Genomic DNA, 10076 nt, shown 5'->3' with positions numbered 1-10076 from the left:
CAGTGACTTTGGGAACCCCATGAGACCCTGCTAAACTCCCAGGCTGAAGCAAGTAACTTCACGATACTCTGAAGTGAACTCAAAGAGCAGTTTCTGGGAGAAGGAATGTTGAGAACATGATCAATTTATCTATAATGTCCCATGCCTCTGGAAGCTTTCTCCTTTTAAGTAGCTCCCTCAGCTTTACATATAACTAAGCATAGCAGCTGTTGCTCTTTTGTAATGGTCATAGATAGGAAAAGCCTCATGCTCCCAAGCCCTTGTTTTCATGAGGGTCTTCAACCACCCTGATATCTGTTGGAGGGATGGTACGGTCTGGCACAAGCAATCCAGGAGGTTCCTTGATTGTATGGAAGACAACTTCCTTCTGCAGGTAATAGAGGAGCCGACAGGAGAGGTGCCCTGCTTGACCTCGTGCTCACCAAGAGGGAAGGGCTGGTTGGAAATGTGACGCTCCAGGGCAGCCTTGTTTGCAGTGACCACGAGATGATGGAGTTTGAGATCCTCAATACAGTGAGAAGAGCGTGCAGTAAGCTCACTGCCCTGGACTTCAACAGAGCAGACTGTGGCCTCTTCAGGAACCTGCTTTGTAAGGTTCCATGGGATAGAGCCCTAGAAGGCAGGGGAGCCCAAGACTGTTGGTTGTTATTCAAGGATCACCTGCTACAAGCTCAGGAGTGTTGCATCCTGACCAGAAGGAAGTGCAGCAGGAGGGCCAGGAGACCTCCCTGGATAGATAAGGAGCTGCTGAGAAAATTTCACAGGAAAAAAAGAGGCTTATAAAAGGTGGAAGCAAGGACAGGAGGCCTGGGAAGAATACAGGGATGTTGTCCAGGAACCTAGGGACCAGATTAGGAAAGCTAAGGCCCAGTTAGAATTAAACTTGGCTAGGGATGTTAAGAATAACAGGAAGGGATTCTATAGGTATGTAGCAGATAAAAAACAGACAAGGGACAACGTAGGCCCCCTCCGGAAGCTATTGGAAGAACTGGCTACCCTGGATTTGGAGAAGGCTGAGGTTCTGAATGACTTCTTTGCCTCTGTCTTCACTGGCAAATCTTCTGACCACACCACCCAAGTCTTGGAAGGCAGATCCAGGGACTGTAAGAATGAAGACCCTCGGTCCACTGTAGGAGAGGATCTGGTTCAAGAGCATCTTAAGAATCTGAACATGCGCAAGTCCATAGGACCTGATGAAATCCATCCGCGGGTCCTGAAGGAGCTGGCAAATGAAGTTGCTAAGCCACTGGCCATCATATTTGAAAAATCATGGCAGTCAGGTGAAGTTCCTGATGACTGGAAAAAGGGAAATATAACCCCCATTTTCAAGAAGGGAAAAATGGATGACCCAGGGAATTACAGACCAGTCAGTCTCACCTCTGTGCCTGGCAAAATCTGGGAGCAGATTCTCCTGGAAGGCATGCTAGGGCACATGAAATACAACAAGGTTGGTGACAGCCAGTGTGGCCTCACTAAGGGGAAATTCTGCCTGACCAATTTAGTGGCCTTCTATGATGGGACTACTGATGGGGATACTGGGGAACTGATGGACAGGGATAGAGCAGTTGATGTCATCTACCTGGACTTGTGCAAAGCGTTCGACACTGTCCCACATGACATCCTTGTCCCTAAATTGAAGAGACATCAATCTGATAGGTGGACCACTCGATGGATAAAGAACTCACTGCATGACTGCACGCAAAGAGTTGTGGTCAGTGGCTCAATGTCTAGCTGGAGACCAGTAACGAGTGGTGTTCCTAAGGGATCGGTGTTGGGACCAGTCTTGTTCAACATCTTTGTCGGTGACATGGACAGTGGGATTGAGTGCATCCTCAGCAAGTTTGCCAAATGACACCAAGCTGTGTGGTTTGGTTGATACGCTGGAGGGAAGGAATGCCATTCAGAGGGACCTTGACATGCTTGTGAGATGGGCTTATGCCAGCCTCATGAAGTTTAACCATGCCAAGTGCAAGGTCCTACACCTGGGTGGGAGCAATCCCAGGCACAGCTACAGGTTGGGCAGAGAAGAGATTCAGAGCAGCCCTTAGGAGGACTTGGGGGTGTTGGTCAATGAGAAAATGAACACGAGACGGCTTCAGTGTGTGCTTGCAGCCCAGAAAGTAAACCATATCCTGGGCTGCATCAAAAGGAGCATGACCAGCAGATCGAAGGAGGAGATCCTGCCCCTCTACTCTGCTCTTGTGAGACCTCACTTGCAGTATAGTGTGCGGTTCTGGTGTCCTCAACATAAAAAGGACATGGAACTGTTAGAACAAGTCCAGAGGAGGGCCATGAGGATGATCAGGGGACTGGAGCACCTCCCGTATGAAGACAGGCTCAGAAAGTTGGGGCTGTTCAGGCTGGAGAAGAGAAGGCTGCATGGAGACCTCATGGCAACCTTCCAGTATCTGAAGGGGGCCTATAGGGATGCTGGGGAGGGACTGTTCATGAGAGACTGTAGTGATAGGACAAGGGGTAACGGATTAAAATTTAAACAGGGAAGTTTAGATTGGATATAAGGAAGAAATTCTTTCCTGTTAGGGTGGTGAGGTACTGGAGTGGGTTGCCCAGGGAAGCTGTGAATGCTCCATCCCTGTCAGTGTTCAAGGCCAGGTTGGACGAAGCCTTGGGTAAGATATTTAGTGTGAGGTGTCCCTGTCCATGGCAGGGGGGTTGGAACTAGATGATCTTGAGGTCCTTTCCAATCCTAACTATTCTATGATTCTATGATTCTGTGATTGTGGGTCTCATTTCACAGAATCACAGAATCCTGAGGGTTGGAAGGGACCTCAAAAGATCATCTAGTCCAACCCCCCTGCAAGAGCAGGGTAACCTAGAGTACATCACACAGGAACTTGTCCAGGCAGGCCTTGAATATCTCCAACGTAGGAGACTCCACAACCTCCCTGGGCAACCTGTTCCACTGCTCTGTCACTCTTACAGTAAAGAAGTTCTTCCTGATGTTAACGTGGAACCTCCTATGCTCCAGTTTACACCCACTGTCCCTTGTCCTATCACTGGATATCACTGAAAAAAACCTAGCTCCATCATCCTGACACCCACCCTTTACATATTTGTAAACACTGATGAGGTTACCCCTCAGTCTCCTCCAAACTAAAGAGACCCAGCTCCCTCAGCCTCTCCTCATAATGGAGGTGTTCCACTCCCTTCACCATCTTTGTGGCTCTGCGCTGGACTCTTTCAAGCAATTCCCTGTCCTTCTTGAACTGAGGGGCCCAGAACTGGATGCAATATTCCAGATGCGGCCTCACCAAGCCAGAGTAGAGGGGGAGGAGAACATCTCTTGCCCTACTAACCACACCCTTTCTAATGCACCCTAGGATGCCATTTGCCTTCTTGGCCACAAGGGCACATTGCTGGCTCATGGTCATCCTCCTATCCACCAGGACCCCCAGGTCCCTTTCCCCTTCACTCCAGCAGGTCAACCCCCAACCTGTACTGGTACATGGGGTTGTTCTTCCCCAGATGCAAGACTCTACACTTGCTCTTGTTGAATTTCATCAAGTTTCTTCCTGCCCAACTCTCCAGCCTGTCCAGGTCTGGCTGAATGGCAACACAGCCTTCTGGTGTGTCAGCCACTCCTCCCGGTTTAGTGTCATCAGCGAACTTGCTGAGGGTACACTCGGTTCCCTCATCCAGGTCGTTGATGAAGATATTAAACTGCACTGGTCCCAGCACCGACCCCTGAGGGACTCCACTGGTCACAGACCTCCAGCTAGATTCTGTGCCATTGACCACAACTCTCTGCCTTCTTCCTTTCAACCAGTTCTTGATCCACCCCATTACCTGATCATCAAGCCCACACTTCCTTAGCTTATCTATGAGAATGCTGTGGCAGACAGGATCAAATGCCTTACTGAAATCAAGAAAAACCACACCTACCACTCTACCATCATCCCTCCACGTAGTCACTTCCTCATAGAAGGCTATAAGGTTGGTCAAACATGACTTCCCCCTCATAAAACCATGTTGGCTGTTCTTAATAACCCCCTCATCCTTGATATGCCTAGAGGTGGAGTCAAGAATAAGTTGTTCCATAACCTTTCCAGGGACGGAGGTAAGGCTGACCCGTCTATAAATACCCGGGTCCTCCTTCTTGCCTTTCTTATAGACTGGTGTGACATTTGCCATCTTCCAATCCTCAGGCACCTCTCCCGTTTCCCACAATTTACCAAAGATGATGGAGAGTGGCCTAGCAATGACCTCCGCCAGCTCCCTCAGCACCCGTGGGTGCATTCCATCTGGACCCATTGATTTATAGATGTCCAGATTGCATAGCTGATCCCTAACCCAATCCTCATCTACCAAAGCAAACTCCTCCTTTGTCCTGACTCCTTCTGGGGCTACAGGAATCTGGAGCCCCTGGGGAGAGTCTGCAGGAGTAAAGACAGAGGCAAAGAAAGCATTCAGCACCTCTGCCTTCTTTGTATCCTCTGTCTCCAGGGCACCCACCTCGTTCAACAGTGGGCCTATATTGCCTCTTGTGTTAGTTTTATGTGCTATGTATTTGAAGAAGCCCTTTCTATTGTCCTTAATCCAACTAGCAAGATTAAGTTCCAAGGAGGCCTTAGCTGTCCTAATTGCCTCCCTACATCCTCTAACAACTGTCCTATATTCCTCTCAAGTGGCCAGCCCCTCTTTCCATAATCCACAGATTCTCCTTTTCCACTTGAGTTTGCCCAGCAGCTCCTTGTTTAACCACACTGGTCTCCTAGATCCCTTACTTGATTTCCTACTCATTGGGATGTTCTGATCCTGAGCTTGGAAGAAGTGGTCCTTGAATGCTGACCAACTATCATGAGCTCCTTTACCACTTAGTACCCTTTCCCATGGGACTTCCCTTAGCAGTTGATTGAACAGCCCAAAGTTGGCCCTTCGGAAATCCAGAACTGTGGCTTTGCTAGTTACTCTGTTCCTCCCACACAGGACCCTAAACTCTACCATCTCATGGTCACTGCAGCCAAGGCTGTCATTGACCATCACCACTTCAACCAAACCCTCCTTGTTGGTGAGTACTAAATCTAGCAGCACTCCTCTCCTAGTTGGTTTGTCCACCATTCGCATTAAGAAGTTATCGCCAATGCACTGGAGGAACCTCCTAGACTGTAAATGATTGGCTGAGTGAGTCTTCCAGCAAATATCAGTGTGGTTAAAATCCCCCATGAGGACTAAGGCATGTAGTTGCAAGGCTACTTCCAGTTGCCTGTAGAAAGCCTCATCAACTCCTTCATCCTGATCAGGAGGTCTATAATAGACTCCCACAGCTGTATCACCCATACCAGCCTGTCCCTTAATTCGTACCCACAGACATTCCACTTTCTCCTCATCTGCCCCTGGACAGAACTCAATACATTCTAGTCGTTCTCTCACATAAAGAGCAGCTCCACCACCTCGCTTTGCTGACCTATCTTTCCTAAAAAGGACATAGCCATCCATGAGCACATTCCAGTCATGTGAGCTGTCCCACCATGTCTCTGTAATTGCCACTAGGTCATAACCTTTAGACCGCACACAGACTTCTAACTCCTCCTGTTTATACCCCATGCTGTGTGCATTGGTGTACAGGCATTTCAGGGAGCAAGCAGAGCACGCTGATGGCACCCTTGGGAGGTGGGAGGCCTTCTGGTCTTCATTAATAGTAGGACAATGCCTCACTAGTTCAGCTACGACCCCCTCGCACTTTGAATCTAACCTGAAGCTCTGTGAGTGAGCTCTGCTAACTCTTGTCCTAGTACCCTTTTTCACCTGCAGGACAGGGTCTAGTCCTCCCTAGTCCGCCATCCTTCAAGCCCTAGCATGTTTCTCTTGGGCTTGTCCCTAACAGGCCCAGTTAAATCCCCTCCCCCCTTCATATCTAGTTTAAAGCCCTGTCAATAAGCCCTGCTAACCCCTGCCCCAAAACCCTTTCCCCCCTCTGGGACTGGTGTATCCCACCTGCCACCAGCAAACCAGGTGTCTCATACAGCAGCCCATGATTGAAAAATCCAAACCCCTGCCTATGGCACCATTCACGTAGCCATACATTAATCTGCAGAATCTTCCTATTTATCTCTTCACCCTTGCTTGTAACAGGTATAGAGGTAAACACCACTTGTGCTCCAGACCCTTTAACGAGTTGTCCCAGGGCCCTGAAGTCTCTCTTCATTGCCCTTGCCCTCCTTGTAATAATTTCATCACTGCCAACCTGAAAAACCAGCAGCGGATAGTAGTCAGAGGGCTGCACCAGATCAGAGAGTTTCCATGCAGTGTACCAGGCTTTTTATCTTCCTGTTCAGAAGTGTTAAAATGATGACATAAATGGTCCGGCTGCCTTCTATTTGGTTTATATCTGTAATTCATTCTGCTGTTTGAAGACCCAGCTTGAAAGTGGCTATTTACAAACTTACAGGAGCTGATATGCTGGCTAAGCATTAACCTTCCCTCTAACCCACTCATCACACAGCACCTTGGTACATTGGATTAAAAGATTGATGTAGGATTGATGGAGATGATGCACCTGCACTTTCCTTTGGACATCACCACTGATGTGTGCTGATGTCTATCATTGTACTGTATCTTTTTCTGATGCTCAAGTTTTCATTATAGTAACTGCGAGCTGCTAACAAGCTACTTCAGTCTACTGCAAAAGGACTGTCAGAGGCCTCTCCTTCTCTCATGCTGAAGAAGTTCAACTTCAAAGTTATTCCAGATGAGAACCATAAAAATTGTCAGAAGACCATGTCTCCTATGAAGAGAGGCTGAGGGAGTTAAGGTTGTTCAGCTTGGAGAAGGCCTAGGGAAGACCTTATAGCAACCTTTAAGTATATAAAGAGGGCTTATAATAAAAACACAGAGATGCTTTTTACCAGGGCCTGCAGTGACAGGACAAGGAACTGTTTTAAACTGAAAAAGGGTAGATACAGATTGAATGTAAGAATGAGATTGTTTTACAATAAGGGTGTTCAGGCATTGGGACAGGTTTCCCAGGGAAGTTGTGGATGCCTCGTCCTTGGAGGTGTTCAAACTCAGCTGGACTGGGTTTTCAGCAACCTAATACAGTGAAAAATGTCCCTGCCCATTGCAGGATAGGGGGTTTTAGCTAGTCCAAACCATTCGATGACATTATATTTCTATGATTAATGGTCTGGAAAGTAAGGAGCGGCTGATACAGTGCTCTGCTGGCATTCAGGGGGATCAGAGAGGGCTGGAGAAATGGGCTTACAGGAACTTCATGAACTTCAGCAATGGGAAATGCCAGGTCCTAGCCTGAGATGAAATTTTAGTGTGAAGGTTACATGTCATAGTAGAAGTCTGCAGTTGGAATGAGAAATGAATTTGGGTGTAGGCAGTAGATGGGTATATGGTTTCAGACCAAAGTATGTGGCCTTTGTAGAGCAGGAGCACAGCACCTGGAGTATACCTAACAGGGTCCTGTGAGAGGTCTCTCTCATGGCCTGTGGTGCCTGATGTTGGTGCGTACAAGATCAGGGAGAAAAAAGGGAATTAGCTGTGGGGTGCCATGCCCGCCCATACTCCAGGGATGTCCGCAAGGCACAAGCAAATGCTCCCCATTTGGAGCCCTTACCTCTCTCTGCATCTGTTCTCCATATCGTCAGCAAACCTTTCACCACTCTGGTGTAGAAGGCGACAGAGTGATTATGGTGATCATTAGAAAAGCTAGTAAAATAACTCTGTTGGTGATACAATTTGCAGTTGGTGCATATTTCAAGACCTCCCTGCTTGCATGGATGCAGAGACTGCTGCAGGACAAGTAAGTCCCATAGATGAGCACTGTTGATGGTGATTTGGTAAACTGCTGAATCCTCCAGTTTCAGGCAGTGACCAGCAAAGAAACACTGGTGTGTTTCTGCAGGTACCAGGAAAGCAGATCTTGTCTGAGAGCTTCCTGAGCCTCTCCTGGAGCCTTCCAGCTCATGGACAAGCTCCCTTTTCTTTCCCTGCTGTTAGTGCTTTTTTTCAACTCCAGGTTTCACAAAAGGTAAGAGTGAAAGGCACAAGCCGTAAGCACTGTGCCAGTATAAGAGCATAAGGCTGTCTACCATTACCCTATCAAATTTGCCTCGAGCCAGAAGAGGGGTGTTACTGTGGGGACTTCAGCTTGTCCACTGTCTGCCCCAGCAGCTTATGAAAGGTTAGTGTTCTGTGCTAATATTCTGTGTTTGAGTCCCAGAGCTGCCAGGGCTTTCCAGAACCAGTAGCTGTAGGGAGGCATGGCAGAAGCTGCTGCTTCTTTGACCTGCTCCCCTGTGCTTTATCTCTAAGGAGATACTATTAAAGGAAAGGTAAGCATAGAATTTATCTGTACTTTACTGTGCACAGCAAGAATGTATCACAAAGCTGTTCCCATCTTTTGCAATATTTTAGGCCAAATGGTAATGAAACAACAGCAAAGCCTTCTGGAAATTTCAAGTCTGTGTTTTAACTACCAGACTGCCATGAGTTTAAAAGTAAGAACATAGTTACAGAGCATTCTAGAAATTCTGAGCTTAAGTCTAAGACAACCTACTGTGCTTTATAGAAAATTAAGATCCAATTAATTTCTATAGAATGCACTCGAGTTTATACAGTGTTTGTACCTGGGAATCTGCCTAATTCATTACCTCATTTGCCCATCAGCCTATTTCTATGCTGGGAAAAAGATCATCTGCCCACTGACCTACATAGACCCTGGACCCTGCTTTTATGAGTCTAGCCAGTTTCCTCAGCCTGTAGATATGGCAAGCCTTGGATACATCCTGGATCAGAATTAGTGCTCAGCATAGTAGTAGCCATAAAGATTTGAGAGACTTAAACCAAGAAAAAAGTCCACATAGTAGTTTTCAAGTCTAGCCCATGGAGTTCATGTGAAAAAAGCAGTAAGATTACCTGTAAAGGAACTGTTGTCTGTATAATCCCTAAGCCAAGATCCAAATACAAAACTCTGAGTATGACTACAATCTTTTTTCTTTCTGGAGTAAAGAGGCTGTTTTAAAAGAGGAAAACCTCCACCCTCATTTGGTTCAATCACTTCTTTATTTAAATGGAATAGTTAGGTTTGTTTGGTTTTTTTGCCATACTTTTCACAGTTTCACTTTGCAGTAAGTGAGAAAGTCTAAGAAGGTGAAAGCTTCATGAAACCTTAGGGCTCAACAGAACTGAAAAAAGAGGAAAAAAACCCCAAACAAATAAAACCGAAACAGAAAACCATCAAACTTAAAACATTTAGCTGTATTTGGCAGCTGACAGCCCAGTGCTGGAAGACTTCCTAATTTCCTCTGTAAGAAGGAAAAGCAGTTCTACAGCCAAATTTGGTAATTAGGAACCCATGTCACAGTTCTGAAATGTTTCTGAAAACATACACCTTAGGAAGCAGGATGACAGAAGTTGTAAATCTGACAGTGAAAAAAGGATATTGCCTCCATCAGCAACATGTCTTATGTGCTTCTAGAAGGGAACAGAGTCACAGGGCTCTGCAGGCAAAGCTTTGAACTGCCTGAAACTAAAAGCAAACAGCATTCTTTCTTCCAATCCATGGATGACACCCTTCATCCTAGCACTGAAGCTTTAGATGCAAACTTTTATCAGCAATAGTAATCTCTGTTTTGGCCAAGTCACATTTTGGTTTTACCACCTGAGCAATGAAGTGTTCTTCAGGGATTACCTGTACAGAGAACAGAGCACTACAGATACGCTAAGAATTTCATAACATGTCAAGCCTGGGCCCATGTCATCAAGTGATGGCATATAACAGTTTTTGACTATACTGTGCCTTCCTTCTGTCCCCGTTTGTTGAAAGACAAACATTTCCCTGCACCTTAAAAATCACAGCAGACACCAGTTATGCTTTTGCTTTAAACCACGTAAGATAGTTGCCCTATGTTTGCATGCCCTCCACAGACACTACAAAATAATACTCTTGACAAAACAGAGGTGTGCTAGGGGGAAGAGTGACTGCTAAGCCTTCAAAATGAACATAGTTAATTAACTGTAACACAGTTCTTAACTGTAATAGATCACCGTTAATGCATTTGTTAGAAGTTTCAGGGCCATCTGGTTTGAAAGAGATTTCCAGTCAC

Source organism: Melopsittacus undulatus, chromosome Z (assembly GCF_012275295.1).
Source record: "Melopsittacus undulatus isolate bMelUnd1 chromosome Z, bMelUnd1.mat.Z, whole genome shotgun sequence".
Lineage (NCBI taxonomy): Eukaryota > Metazoa > Chordata > Aves > Psittaciformes > Psittaculidae > Melopsittacus > Melopsittacus undulatus.
Note: the sequence above shows the minus strand (reverse complement) of the source record.